This window comes from Caretta caretta, chromosome 28 (genome assembly GCF_965140235.1).
Source record: "Caretta caretta isolate rCarCar2 chromosome 28, rCarCar1.hap1, whole genome shotgun sequence".
Taxonomy (NCBI): Eukaryota; Metazoa; Chordata; order Testudines; family Cheloniidae; genus Caretta; species Caretta caretta.
In genome coordinates, this window is record NC_134233.1 from 4,720,934 (window position 1) to 4,736,630 (window position 15,697).

A 15,697-nucleotide genomic window follows, 5' to 3' on the forward strand; every position below is an offset into this window, starting at 1 on the left:
CTCCAACAAGAACAGAAGGCAGCATCACCTCAGAGACCGAAATTGACAGGCATTTGGCAGCTGCTGAACCTCTCTTAGTAAGTTAGATGGCAAACATGTCTTTCAGGCTTTCCTGTGCCCTGCGATAATCCTGCTGATGGAAAGCTGGAAGTGTGGTATAATATTGCTGTGTGGGCACTTCTCCTCTGATGGACTGTTTCCCTGAGTCCAGCTCTGCTGCCTGTGGAACAAATACGGCAGTTTTAGATACGTTACTGATTTACTTAATGCTATCTGGCCATTAGAAAGTCTTTGGAGCAGGTTTCTTTGCAAATCTTCCTTTGGACTCACAGCATGCCTTGGGAGGTCATACACATTTGTACAGATGTGGGAAAGTGAGCCACGAGTTAAGCAAGTTGCTCGCTGTCATTCAAGTTACTGGCAGAAGGGAGAATTTCATACAGCAGATATCAGATGGGGAGAGAGGGTGTGATGGTGTTGGGAAGAGATCTCCTTTTTTACCATGCTCTCCTTTCAGGCAACATGTGCCATCTTTGAGGTGGTGTCAGCCCTGCAGTCGAGCAAAGCTGTGCGGGAACTGCTCCCAGAGTTGTTTCCTGTTCTCCTGCAGCAGGTCAGCCAAACCCTCGGACAAAAGCTGCCTTTGCCAACGAGAAGCAGCCCGAGAGAAATCCGAAAAGGGCTACAACTTACTGAGGGCAACCCTTGCCGGTAATTAGAAGGAAGGGAGAGAAACCAAGAGAATTCCAGTAGAGTTGTGTGACGCTCCCGAGGAGTTCCCAGGGTTATGAGGCACCTTACCACCACGTGCCCTTCGAGTGAGGAAGTCTTGTCTGTGCCTGCTGTGGGTCAGTTCCCTGAAACGACCAGGCTCTGGCAAAACAAATCCTGCCACCCAGGCCTCCTCAGACCTCAGTCTCTTTGTACAGGTTAATGACAGGCACACACCCACCCCCGAGTCCTCTGACCATTCCGTATGGTGTCCAGCCCTTTATCCACTGAACTCCCACAGAATTGTCAGGCCTGCTGTTCCCAATGGAACAGTACACACCCGTTTATTACTTCTACTTTAGACTCTGTACTCGATACTTAGACTCTGTACTGCAAAACACACAGCACTTAGATATATTTCTAGTGCAAACAAGAAGGGAGATTATCAAAGAACAGAGATTCCAGTGACCGTCAGTAAGAATGCAAGCAAAAAATGGTTACATTTCAAATGAAATCATAACTTGCTCCGAGAAACTAAACTTAACCAACAGGTTAACCTCCTGTCTCAAGATGTTTCTCACCCAAAGTTCTCAACCAAGCCTGATCGCGACCCCTCTTTCATGAAACAAACTCGCGGTCCATCTACTTCCTAAGTGAAAGATGTCCCCCAAATAGACTAGAGCAAACCTTTGATGTGTACCCCAAAATTGGGTCACCACCCCCTGTCTACTTCCTGCTACTTTTCTTTCTTTAAAGTTCTCACAGTCCTTCTCAACTGAATGTACATTAAGCATGTAGGGTTCACATGTAAACAAACAGATGGATAAACATTTCTTGCCTGAAAGAAAACCATTTTGTCACCTTTCCTGGTGACTAGTCCCGAGACACAGATCCTAAGAATGTAATTTTCAATGCATATCCATGACTCTTTACACAGCATCTGTACATGCGTTTCACAATGATATTGGTGACATGGGCTTTTATTTGAGACTCATGGGGCAATCTTTTAGTGAACTAGAATGTACGTACCAGGTCCCTCGGCACCCACTCTGTGCCCCTCGCCAGTTAACACTAAGATTCCTGAGTCCTCAGTTGACTTCAGCTCTGGTAGCACATTAATGTACATTTCCCACCAATCTCACAACATGATTAGTTTCTCTTCTTGTTGTGTTTCTTTATTCCATGCCAACAAGGTGCTCAAATTCCAGACTTCATGGTTTTATAATGTCTCTGAATTTTCCTAGGAAACCAGGATCTCAGCTCTCTTCACGGATGGGCAGCAGGTATCAAATAAACATAAGGAAGTACTACTTCACACAACACACGGTCAACCTGTGGAACTCATTGCCAAGGGATGTTGTGAAGGCCAAAAGTATAACTGGGCTTTTTTTAAAAAAAGAATTGGATAAGTTCATGGAGAACAGGTCCATCAATGGCTATTCAGCAAGATGGTCAGGGATGCAACCCCAAGCTCTGGGTGTCCCTAGGCCTCTGACCGCCAGAAACTGAGACTGGACAACAGGGATTGGATCATTTCATGATTGCCCTGTTCTGTTCATTCCTGCTGAAGAAGCTGGCATTGACCACTGTTGGAAGAGAGTGTACTGGACTAGATGGACCATTGGACTGGCCCAGTAAGGCTGATCTTAGGTAGTGGCCACAGTGGGTCAGGTTTTCAAGATGGGTGCCTCAGTTTTGTCCACAAAACTTGAATTTGTTCAGATGGATGGGTACCTAGCTATGTGATTGCTGGCGCTGCAGACACGAGTATATATTCTGCTCATGCTGTTGGCCCATGTGCAGGCCCATTTTAGGTACCTATATGTGACGGGGTGGTAGGCTGTGCCCCGGCCTCTTCCATGGACACAGACTGCTCCGAGTCCCTCCAAAGTGTTCTAGGGATGCCTGCTCCTGAGATCCTGGTGGTAAGGGCTCTGATGACTGTTTGACCCCAACGGATGATCTTAAGTCACCTTTACGCTTGACCTTTGTTTTCTTTCTCCTCCCTCTTGTCTATACTTTCGTGTCTAGGTTTCTCCAGCCCCTTTACATATATTTCCTCTTTACCTGGCCCTTCAGGTTTTATTTCCACCCCCCTTTGGCCTCCATACCTGCCTTGGTGTCCCTGTTAGAAAGGGATTCCAGTCCATGCCCAGTAGAAGGCAGTGGGGCAATCCATCCACTACCGCTACATGTTTCTGCCTAAACTTCCCCTTAATATTCAGGGTCCTTAAAATTGGGCAGAATTTATCGTCCCCATGGACACTGGGCAGAATTTATTGTCCCCTTGGACCTGGTATTCAGTTTTGATCCTACCTCTGGGAAGTATCCAGTGGGGTTTCACTAACTCCTGCCTGATTAGCAAACAGGATGAAGCTGTGTCCATTAGTCCCTTTGGTGGCTCCTCCCTACCCAGACCGATACGGTAGGTACTTTCTTTTTTCTTTCCTGCCTGGGAGTCTTGTCCCAACCACAAAACTGGGCAAACCCACAGTCCATTTTAGGACAGTCTCTTTTTAGTTGTCCTTCACGTCCATGTCGGAAGCACACTGTAGGCCAAGCTCCCATTACAGTTCCTTGAGGCTCCTCCCTCTTCTTCTTGCTGCCCTTCCCAGCTGTAGGCACTCTGGTCCTTCTCAGATCTAGTCCCTTAAACCACTGACTCACTCTGGGAATGTCCGCCTCTATAAATTCCTCTCACTTTAACTGTGGGGTCCAGATGAACTGGCTGGCGCCACAGAACCCATCCTCGGATATGCTCAGGGAGACTCTGAAGAAACTTCCAGAATCATGCAGTCCATGATCTCCCCCACAGTCTGAGTATCTGGTCTTACCAATGAGTGGCCCAATCTTTTAATTCCTGTCCAAATGCACAGAGGCATAATCCCTCAATCCATCTTTCAACTCTACATTTCTGGCAGTACTTTTCTGTGGACAGGCCCCACCTCGTCCAGCATGGCTGCCTTAATCATGTCATAATCTCTTGCCTGCTCATCACTAAAAGCCCTGTATGTGCTTCCCCGGTTAAATAGGGTGCCAGTTGAAGGGCCCACATGGTTCTGTCCCTAGGAGGTCTCTCTGCTGCTCCTTGAAGAGTAACCAAAAACACATTGGGGTTGTTCGCAGGTCCCATTTTACAGTCTGATCTCCTGTTCCTGGTTTCCATTTCCTGTCACAGGACTCGCCAAACTTTGGAGGAGTTGTTGCCAGACCTGGGCTTGCTCCCGTATAAATTCCTGATGGCTCTTTTGCTGTTAAACCTACCAGGCAAGGAAAGGCTGTTTTTCTGCCTGCTGGGATTGTTGGAAGGTCTGTCGGGTCTTCTACACCAGTGGTCTCCAAACTGGGGTGCGCGGGATGATCCCGGGGGGAGCGTGGCATTAGTAGCGCCGCCGGACAGCACTCCGCCGTTTTTTTCCTTCGGCGGCAGCTCTGCACGTCCAAGGCTGGTGCTCCCCTTTGGCGGCCCGCCTGCGGCAGGTCTTCCATCGGTGGCGCGTCTGCGGCAGGTCACCCTGGGGGTGCGTGAGCCAAAACGTTTGGAGACCACTGTTCTACACCAGCAGTTCTCAACCGGGCCGGTTTTAGTGGGTCTGCCAAGCAAGGTTGGCTTTAGACTAGCTGGGGCTCCGGGCAGAAAGCTGAAGCTTTGAGCCCAGCCAGGCTGGAGCCCTGAGGCCCAGCACCTGCACTAAAGCCCCGAGCCCCTGCACCCTGTGGGGTTAAAATCCGGAGCCAGGAGCCCCAAACTCTGATGCCTGGCAGGGCAGAGGCCTGGAACTGGGCCATGGAGTATTTCTAGCATGTTGAGGGTGGGGGGAGGCTCAGAAACAGAAAGGTTGAGAACCCCTGTTCCACACTTCTCTTTGCTGCTTCATCACTTGTTTCAGTGTTCCCTCCATCACCGGACTGCCAAACCTCTACACCGGCTTCTCCAACAGGCTCTCCATTTGCATAGATAACAGGGAAATCCCTGATGAGCCCCCAGCTGTGACAGAGAGGGGTGTTGCACCCCCACATCTTCCACAAACACAGACCGCGTTGAGACTTTTTTCCTTCTAAGCACCAACATATAGTCTATTTAATCCCCCTACCAATACATAGCACCTTTATATTGTATCTCAACTTTCTAAACTCTTCTCCAAAAGTCGGGTGGGGGGTAAGGTGTTTCCACTCAGAGACCTCACTTTGTCAGGCTCTCCTAGCTTTTTGTCTTTCTGTTTCTCTTAGGGTGACCAGACAGCAAGTGTGAAAAATCAGGACAGGGGTAGGGGTGTGGGGCGGGGGGGAGGGAATAGGCACCTGTATAAGATAAAGTCCCAAATATCAGGACATCTGGTCACCCAAGTTTCTTTCTCTGTCTGTTCCCCTCAAAGGGCTCCTGCCCATGTCCTTTTACACAGTTTCCCTGTTAATGGAATGATTGGTTCCTTGACTCACTAGCCCCAATCTGACCTTGTAATCAGGTACACCTCTCTCCAATTAGGCCTTCTGTGAGGAACGGAATTAGTAGGAATAGTGACCAGAGTGCTGACTCAAGTGCAAACCCTCAGCACTCTGTCACCTCATATCTGGAGATATGACCCCAGAATGTCCATTAGTGATCACCACACTCGATGCCCCCTGTTTCTGGGTCCTGATCATGTACCTTTTCCATATCACTTTACTCTGCTAGTGCCCATAGTCCTTGCAGAAAGAGAAAAAGGACTGCAAAATATTGTCCCTAGCAAAACTAGTCCTATGAGATGTATGAGACTGAAACTTACCTCCCAGCATCAAGTCCTTCCAGGGACACTGGTGTCCAGGACATTGCCAATGGATGAACTGCCAATTGAACAGCAGACCTGAGAAGTAGCCAGGGCTTCCTGACTCTCTGTTCAAGCTGCACCTTCCTCCTGATTGCTGCAGTTCTGTGCCTCTCTTTCCCCAGGCTTTCTATCAAAGCATTCGAGTCTGTGCTTTTCAAGGGTGGGAATGAGAGACTGGTGAGAGCGCTCAGGAAGCAGAGAACGTGGATTCTTCTGGAAAACCCCAAGACTCACCATGAGGGAGTGTGTCTGCTGGTGAGGTAAGAGATCTAGGAGGCATCATTTTATCCTTGGGAATCAGTAGCCAATAGAGTGGCTGAGAGGGAACCTCCCGTTTATAGCTTTGTGGGGGGGTGGGGTGTCCTGGGTGGAAACACACCGCTCCCACTCCTAGATATCAGAGCTGTCTGCTCAGAGCAGCTGAGTTTTTTTGAAGTGTGCAATCTAGCCCATGAGCGGTTTCTTTTGTCTTCCAGTCTTCTGCTAAGATCTGGACTCATAACACCTGAGATCATACAGAGCCTCCTCCGCTGGGTGAATTCCCCCACAGAAAACCACCGAGTCACCAGCACAGCTTTCCTTGCCCAGGTAAGACACAGGGCTCTGAAGAGTAGTTTCACCATTAGACTGTTGTCTGCCTTTCTTTCGGGAGTTGTACAGTTCTCTTCATAGGAGTAATTGTCATTTTAGACAGTAGAATAGGTCCTCCTTTATATGGAAACCTCACCAGGAACTTCACGATACCTTTCTGAGTCCTTCTCTCTCTGTGGTTTTTATTGCCGTCATTGCCTATACTAGCTACACAACCACAGGTGCTGGCTGAGAGAGATACGGACAGAGTTTGGATGACTGGATCTCTTCTGCCAAGTCCTAGTGCTGATCCTAACCAACAGCTCCTGATTTTGGTTTCGCTCAGCAGATCTTCTGAATGAACCTAGTGTCCTAATACTACCAACCAAGCAACCTACAACTACATTAATGTCTATCTTAGGTTCTCATTACTCTAGTATCTGAGTACCTCCAAACTCTTTAATGTCTGTATCCCCACCACACTCCTGCGAGGTAGGGAAGGACTATATTTCCTATTGTACAGGCAGGGAACTGATGCACAGAAGGGCTAAGTGACTTGCCAAGGTCACACAGGAAGTCTTTGAGGGAGCAGGAAATGGAACCTGGGTCTCCTAAGTCCTAGGCTAGTGTGATACCTGCCGCAGCATCCTCCCTTTCCACAACCTTCCTCCAACATCTGCATCATATTTCCCACTTATGCTAAGCAACTATCTTCGGGGCTCATCTGCTTCTAAGAAAAACAACCTCTCTGTGCCTGTGATGGGCTGTACCTGAGCTTTGAGGCTCCTTACAAGAGGCCCCGTGGTCCTACTACACCCTGCCCCAGGAAAAGAGCCCCCAGTCTGGGTCTGCCTAGAGAGGCTTCATGAAAGCAGCCAATCCGAGCCCATGAGGCTCGGCTAAAAGGAGCTGAAGGGCCTTAGCAGGTCAGTTCCTGGCAGGAACTGGAGGGGCAAGAAAGGGCGCTGCTCTCTGGCCACAGAAATTCAGGGGACAGCCAGAGTTTGATTCTGGCAGCCTTTACTTAAGCTGGGTTTTCAGGAAGAGAGTCCCGAAGAACTTTAACCCTGAGGTGAGGGTGAAGCTAAAAGTGGCCGGTAGGAAGAAGCGACAATGAACTGAAATCAAGCAGTGCCTAGCTCCTGTTTATAGGATCCATGGTTTGGAACCCAGAGTTAGGGGCAGGCCCAGGTTCCCCTACCACCAACAGTGGCATAAGCCCCATGGAGGGGACAATGCTAATGGAGAGCTTGAACAAAGGGCAGAATGTAAAGGACCCAGAGTTGGGGCTGGAGACCCAAGTGAGGGCAATGGGACTGTTCTGGACTACCCCAGAAGGGGTTCCTTTGGACTTTGGGACTCAGCCAGAGGCCTGAGCCACAGAAGGCTCACTGAGGACGGCTGGCAGGGTGCACCAGGGGTGAGAAAAGGACTGTGATACCATACCCAGCCACTAAGAGGCTCTCAAGAGGTGAGTGGATCCCTATTCTAGTGCCCAAAAGGAAAGCTCCATGTTTTGTAGACCTTTCTCATTTGTGTGGAATGCTAAAGTTACAGTGGATTATGTGCCAAGTATCAGAGGGGTAGCCATATTTGTCTGTATCCTCAAGACTGGGGCTGTAGGAGGACTCCTTGTTGTTTTTAGCGTATGACATGTCTGCTCAAATTCTATTCCCAATCTTACTGATCCTATTGGGGCTAATGGACAGGTTGATTTTCTTTCAGCTAATGAGTGATCCCATGCTCAGGGAGAAGAAGTTCCTTAAGCCAGTCTTACGCATCTTGGAAGAAAGGTCACATGATAGGAACAGCATTGTCCGGCAGATGGCTGTAAGAAGCCTGGGAAATTTAGTCTATGGGGCACCTGAGAAGGTAAGAGAGAATACTGACTAGAATGCAGCATAACTAGAGAAACCAAGGGAAATAGTTCTTCGGAGTTTACAGAGGCTGCACACAATGCACTAGGCCAAATTCTGCTCTCTCACATACCCGAGTAACCTCTTTGCAGTCAATACAGGGCAAGCTAGATCCTTTGCTAAGCTGGGCATAAGCAAACAATCTGTGCACTTTAATATGACCATGTGTAAATGTCTCCATCTAGGAATAAAAAATGCAGGCCTTACTTACAGGATGAGAGACTCTATCCCAAGAAGCAATGATGCTGAAAACCACTTGAGTCATGGCAGAGAATCAGTTGAACATAAGGTGTCCCAATGCGAAGCTGTGGCCAAAAGGGCTGAAATGATCCTTAGAGGCATAAAGAGAGGAATCTTGAATAAGAGTAAAGAAGTTCTTTTCCCTCTGAATATGACGCTCATGTGAGCACTGCTGGAATGCTGTGTCCAGATCAGGTCTCCACAATTCAAGAAGGATGCTGATAAATTAGAGAGGATTCAGAGAAGAGTCACAAGAATTCTCAAAGGATTGGAAAAGATACCTCTAGTGATAGACTCAAGGAGCTCAATCTATTTAGCCTTACAAAGAGAAGGTTAAGGAGTGACTTGAGGACAGTCTCGAACTACTCACATGGGGAACACATTTTGAGAATGGGTTCTTCCCATTAGCAAACAAAGGTATAAGAAGATTCAATGGGGGAAAATGAAACTAGACTAATTCAGACTGGTAATAAGGCATTGATTTTTAATGGTAATTTTAATTAACCATTGGAACAATTTACCAAGGGTTGGAGTGGATTCTCTGTCACTAGCAATTTTAAAATCAAGATTGAATGTTTTTCTAAAAGATACACTCTAGTTCCAACAGAGACTATTTCAGGGAAGTTCAGTGTTATGCAGGAGGTCAGGCCGGATAATCACAAGGGTTCCTTTTGGCCTTGGAATCTAAGTAACTAGGAATCTAATGATAGGATGACACAGGTGTATTATGGCACCAAGTTTGGCTCATTGTAGCTCCAACCTGGTCTGAAATATAGCTATAGGTCTCCGGGGCTGGGAGGGGGAGATGAAATTCCCACAGCTTCATAACTGCTAAAGAAAACGTATTAGAAGTGTGATCAGTGATCAGTGTTCTTTAATGTCCTATTTTTGTCCAGGTGAAAAAGCACAAGAAGTTTCTTATGGTCATACTGATCAGGGCCTTAAGTGACCCTTTCAGTTCTGAAGTCATTGGCGAGAGCATGAAAGCAGTGGCCAAAGTCCTGAAGGAGCTGAAAGAGAAGGACATAGGTTCTTCCTTCAGAGACCTCACCCAACAGATCCGGACCTACTTTGACAACGTATGTGACCAGAACTCTCCAGCCCCAGTTCAAGCGATCTTGATTAGACTCCATTTACTCCCTGGGCATTGCTCATGTCAGAGTGAAGAGATGTTTCGGCCCCAGGGAAGAGAGTTGTTTTACGGAGGAGGAGAACATTAGGAGGATGGGGATGACATCCCTGCTCCCACAGTCTCCCCCTTCTGTTCTTCTTTCTTGCCACTGAGAACCTCAAAGAAAGTCTGAATACTAGATTAGATAGCTAGATAACCATGAAAAGGGGGTTCCAAGGTACAATAGAGAGTGTTGGGCCTGCTCTATACCATTTTTATGTGAGAGGGTTGGAATGATTCCGTTTTTGCAGAGAATTTTGAGATTTCAAATTTTGGTTTTGTTCCTATTTGTGGGACTCCCTCTCCCCAAACTTCAAAACTCTTTGTGAAATGGAATTACTATTCTCAACCGAGCTCTATTGAAAGCCTTGGGTCCGGGCAGTCTGCTCTCGGTGCTGGGAACCCAGGTGCTGGGAACCCAGGAAACTGTGGGAGCTAGAAGTGCCAGGGAGTTGAAAATTTGAGAGCCAGGGTCCCAGACGCTGTGGGTTTGGAAGCCCACGATCCCAGTCAGCCTGCTAGATCGGCTTCCAAGGAGCTGAATGGGTGCACTGTCAAGATAGCAGGCAGGTTTCTAAGGACCCCTGCCTGGCTTCTGGAGGAATTTCATCAAAATGGAACTGTCGCTAAAATAGTTTGATGAATCAGCAAATTCAAATCAAAAATTCGTGCATGAAAGTGTTTCCAACTAGCTGTAGTTGGAATCCCTCAACTTTAGCATAGAAGAGATGGCTGTGCGAGGTACGTGATGTGATTGTCCCTTAGTTACTAACTTGTGGGGCTTTCTTGGCTGTAGGAGGACGATGCTCTTCGTTTATTGTCCTTTGTCCTATTTGGCATCCTGGCCCGCGTGAGCAAAAGAAAATGGAAGGGCTATTTCGCCGAGCAGGTTAGACAGAGCTGGGTCACACTTCTGCTGCACCTGCAAGACCCGAACCCCAGGGTTTCAGTGGTAAGACCGAGAGTGACTTATTTACTAAGCCAAAGGAATCTTCCTCCCAATGCCAGGGGAGATCTGCTATTCCTGCCTGCTGTGGAGGCCCAAATTCTCCCCTCAGTTCATTGCCCTCCTGCTGAGTCAGTTCCCGCCAGGTTGCTCCATGGCTGCCTCACCAGAATCCAAGATAGGTCATGGGTCTGAGCCCGACAGCTCTCTATTCCTGTCTGTCTCTGCACCCCAGGCCCCTGCCTCCCCAGAACAGAAGAGAGACCTGGTGAAGCAGCTTTCATAGGTAGATCTGTTCCAAAAAGACATTGATGCTACCTCCAGGTTGCAGTGGAAGCTCTCCCCTCTATTAGTCATTCCTGCATGTTTTCTGCCAATTACATCCAGATGAATCCCTTTTTATCCTGGAATAGATGAGCAGGCAAGCAGATGAGTTCCCTTTGAATGACCATAGCACTCAGTAGGGAACAATTAAATGGTGTGACACGCTTTCTTTTTTTCAGGAATGCAGAGCTACGTTTCACCTCTGTGTCCCATTTTTGGGACTGAAGAGGCTCCAAACTGCAGTGAATGAACACCTTGATAGCACAGCTGAGCTGAAGCCTGAGGAGCTCCAGGTGGACATTTGCAGACACCTTGTGAGTGAGCTATTGAAGTGTCTGAGATTCTTGACTGGAGTGGCGTGTGGTGGTGTAGAGATGTGTGATGGGTAATGGAAATAACGGTCAGAGTGGGATATATGACTGAGGGTGATGGAAAATGTAAATCTGCCACAGATCCCCATTTTTCCCACGTCCACCCAGTCACCTGTTCTTTCTCTGATTTACCTGTGGCTCGTAAAAGCATGTGCTGGCAGTCAAAGGGCACTTCTAGCCAGAGAGAGCTCATGTGTCCCTGATTTCCTCTAGGCCAAAGAGAATGCCGAGCTGCTGGAGAACTTGTACAAAAGCACCATCACGTACTTCTGTAGCAGCTGGGAAGAGATGCGGGCAGTTGCAGCCAAGTTAGCTGGTGAGAGAAGATGCCCAGTGTCCCTTTTGGTATTCCCATTGAGGGAGAGAGAAGAAAATCCCACTGTGCAGCCATTAATCTCTCTGTGCCTCAGCTTCCCATACATAAATGGGGATGTTAATATCCCTACCTCTCCAGTGTGGTGGTCGGAGGAAATCATGACTTGCTATAAAGTGCTTTGGGATTGCTGCAGGGAAAGCATGGTGCAGTCATTTAGTAGTAAAGGCTGGGACACTGTCTCGTAGGGCATGTTTACACTTGGAACTGGGGGTCTAATTCCCAGCTTGATGAGACATACCCGCACTAGCCCTGAGTGCTAAAAATAGAGAGTAGCTGCGATGGCAGGAGCAGCAGGAAGTTCAAGCACCCCAAGTATGATCCCATCCAAACCCCAAAGTCGATTCTCAAGGTGGCTAGCTCCTCCCACTGCTCGTGCTGCTTTACCTACATTCTAATTTTAGCATGCGAGCGCTGTCCGAGCTAGAGTGGGCCTGTCCCATTGAACTGGGAGTGATCTCCCTCGCTCAAAGTGCAGACCCACCCACAGTGTTGCTCAGTGCTCTTCACTACTACTTCATCATTGGGAGGCATGCAGCCCACCTGCCCTCAGCGCCTGCTGTTTCAGGTTCCTGGCCACACCACCTTGTCAAGGAGGCAAAAGGTTCCTCCGCTTTGGCCCTGTGCCCTCTTCTCCCAAGCATACCCAGGTGAGACAGGCAGGCGTTGTGCCCTAAGTCTCACCTATCAGTCACCTTGTGGGATCCCTGCTTAGAACTCACTTATTCCTGGCCCCAGTCCTTTGCTCAGACCACTAGACCAAGACACTAGCTTAGCATGTCTCCAATAACTGACAGCAGTGGCAAGAGGAACACAGACTCTTTAAAGCAAATGGGTTTTGTGTAAACATTCTTAAAATAAAAAGTCTTTCTCATTCTCTTCAGTGCGGACTCTAAACTGCACTAGCATCCTCTTGCCCACAGCTCACCTTTAGGCCCACAGTAGGAGAGGCCAAAGACCTGTCTAGGGGCTGCTAATATCACTTTGCACTCAACAAGGGAAGGTTTTATTGTTGTTGTTTGTTTTCCATTGTGTATTTAGGCATCATCCTGGAACACACAGACAGGCAGCGTATGAAATGGCTGGACCTGGAACATCTGCTGATGTGTAAGTAATAAATACAGCTGAAGTTCTGCTCATCCATGAGTTCTAAAGGAATTTAGCTGACTAGCAGCTGTAACCGATAGCACTGGTGCAAAGTGCATCAGCCACACGTCAAAGGACAAATTCACTCTTGCCCAGTAGAAAGTCAGCTTTAATTTCCCCTGAAGGAGGAAGCTGCAGAGGGTGTGATGTGAGTCCGTGCATCTCCTGGTTGTCCTGGCAAGGCCCCCTCCGCAGCCAGTGCTATCCACTCTTTGGGCTTTATTGGCTCTCTGAGGACTCCCCAGGTGAGGAGAAATTGTAGCCACTTTCTGCTGCCCCAAATTTCCCACCAGCAATTTTTCTTCCAGTAGGTGCCCTGCATCCTGCACAAAGCAGCTTGGACCTGGCCTCTGTTCAATTCCAGGGTTATTGGAGCTCAGACAGTGGCTCCTGAATAGAGATGGAAAATAAACTTAAAAGTGGAAGCTATTGAAACAATGGACCTTCTTCCATTTACAGCAGAGTGGATGACTTTCTGGTCGAGTCAGGGTCTCCCCGCTTGTTGGGAGCATGGAAGGGAGCCAATGGAGGAAGCTCAAGCTTTCTTTGTATTGGAGAGCTTCTGTAGCGTGGTATTCAGAGGTAGTAAGTCTCCAGCTATTTCCGGCACAGGTGACAATATGAAAAGTGAGGCATATTCATCTCTCATGTATTTTGCACCCCAATAGAAGGACTGAGCCTAGTTTCACATTTTACCATGTGATCATTCTGCTCTGGTACTTGAAGATTCTGTGATCACGCTTAGCTGTGATTTGACAGTCTGTATACAAACATGTTGTCCTGTGTTATTTCAGCTCTCCAGGTCCTCAAGAAAGACCCAAGTCCCTCTGTCCAGCTGGTGGCAACGGAGGTCATAACTGACATCTGTCCTGGCCGAGTGCTTGGGGACTGAAGTGGAATGGAGACAAACAGAAGAAGGCGCTCCAGTAGTATAAGGGCCCTACCGTCAATCAAACATTAACCCCACCCTTGGCCCTCGTAAACCTTGCCCACCGGTCACTGGAAGTCCCAAGCCATGAGGTATTACTTCCAGGGTCAAGGCGGACAAATGACCGGAAGCAAGGTGTGTCATGTGACCCCTCTAAGAACTCCTCCCATTGTCCTCTACCAATCGGGATGGGTTTCGCCCTGATAGGAACGCCCCAAGAGAAGATTTGACCAATCAGGGGGAGTTCCGGGGCAGGATGACCTGTCTGGAAGTGGTTTGTGTGACCCCTCTAAGAATTCCTCCCACCACCCTCTACCAATCAGGAGGGGTTTCAGCCACTGGAAACCACCCCGAGAGGAGGTTTGACCAATCATGGGGAGTTCCGGGGTGGGGTGATCTGTCTGGAAGTGGTTTGTGTGACCCCTCTAAGAATTCCTCCCACCGCCCTCTACCAGTCAGGAGGGGTTTCAGCCACTGGAAACCACCCCGAGAGGAGGTTTGACCAATCACGGGGAGTTCCGGGGTGGAGTGATCTGTCTGCAAGTGGTTTGTGTGACCCCTCTAAGAATTCCTCCCACCGCCCTCTACCAATCAGGAGGGGTTTCAGCCACTGGGGACCACCCCGAGAGGAGGTTTGACCAATCATGGGGAGTTCCGGGATGGGGTGATCTGTCTGGAAGTGGTTTGTGTGACCCCTCTAAGAATTCCTCCCACCGCCCTCTACCAATCAGGAGGGGTTTCAGCCACTGGGGACCACCCCGAGAGGAGATTTGACCAACTGGGGGGAGTTCCGGGGTGGGGTGACCCGTCTGGAAGTGCTTCGTGTGACCCCTCTAAGAACTCCTCCCACCACCTTCTACCAATCGCGATGGGTTTCGGCTGCAGAGGACCTCCCCGAGAAGAGATTTGACCAAAATGGGGCAGGTTCTCGGATTGGGTGAACCGTCCAGAAGAGGGTCATGTGACCCCTCTAAGAACTCCTCCCAACGCCCTCTGCCAATCAGAGTGCAGCACCATCACCCCATAAGTCCCAGCGCTGGGCAGAGGAAGCCATCTCTTACCAAGAAGACATGTTTTAGAAATTGTGGAAAGGCTGAGAGGAAACATGGCCTCCTTTACCACCCCTGTGAGACCTTCAGATTTTGTTTTAGCTCCGAGGACCTTTGGAGTTGTGGGGAGAAAGCGCTACAGCAGTTACAGTTCCGAGGAGGGCCCTTTGACTCAACCGTTGATGGCTACGTCGGAACCTGACCCCAAAATCCAAACCTTTGTGAGGCACCCCAGTGAGTGTGACAGCCTCTCATTGTCCATGCCCTAAAGTTGGAAGGCGATTGTGGCTTGGGGGAGTCACAAGGTGAACGGGAAAGATGGCGCTCAGGTAAATGAATGATTAAGAAGCGACTGTCGATCATGGGGGTGTAATGGGGTTTGGAATCGACCTGGCATTGCATAAATCTAAAAACAGGCAGTGGGGTGCTTACACTGTTTTTTGTCTGAAAATCTCTCAACAGCTCGACGATGCCTTTCTAGAGGCCTTTGAGAAGTTGCACATCGGTAGCCCTGTGGGAGTAAATCCATCACGCATCAGTTGTTTTTGCTCCTGTCTGAGACCCAGATCTCAAGAGGAAAATCCAGAAAAGGACAAAAATGGAAGAATGAACCAGCTCAGACTCCCTCATGGTAGGGGTCATGGCGTCCTTTGTTTCAGGCGGCTGTAAAAGATTGTGTTAAACCAGGCGATTAATAAAACTTATTTAAATGTGTCAGAATGAACGTGTCCCCCTCCATACTTGTGTTCGTAAAAGACGGTCCCAGGAAGAGTCATGTCTCCACAGACGGCTCTGTTAAAGAAAATCTGTTAAACCCCCAGGAAAGTTGGGGGCTTTGACGGGGTCAATCTTCTTTTTCAAGTGGCCAAAAAGCATCATAAAACTTTAAATAGAAGACAGGTAGGAGCTTGGCTTTCACACCAGGATGCTTACACTTGACACAAACCAGCTCGAATACGTTTTAAAAGAACCAAGACCGTTCTTTCAGATGTGGACGCGCAATGGCAGGCAGATTTGGTCCGTATGCACTGGTTCTCCAAACACAACAGCGGTTTTAAGTACATCTTAACAGTGATAGACGTTCTATCCAAATATGCCTGGGCCTTAGGCCTAAAAGACAAGATGAGTGGTGAGGTATCCAAGG

At 48.6% G+C, this 15,697-nt stretch overlaps 1 long non-coding RNA gene across 1 annotated transcript; it reads left to right on the forward strand.

Moving 5' to 3' along the window:
* LOC142070298 (uncharacterized) lies at positions 1–5,715 on the forward strand. Its single transcript, XR_012666266.1, has 3 exons — positions 1–77; positions 518–711; positions 5,642–5,715. It is a non-coding gene; the product is annotated as an uncharacterized LOC142070298 (long non-coding RNA).
* Positions 5,716–15,697: the final 9,982 nt, after the last annotated feature.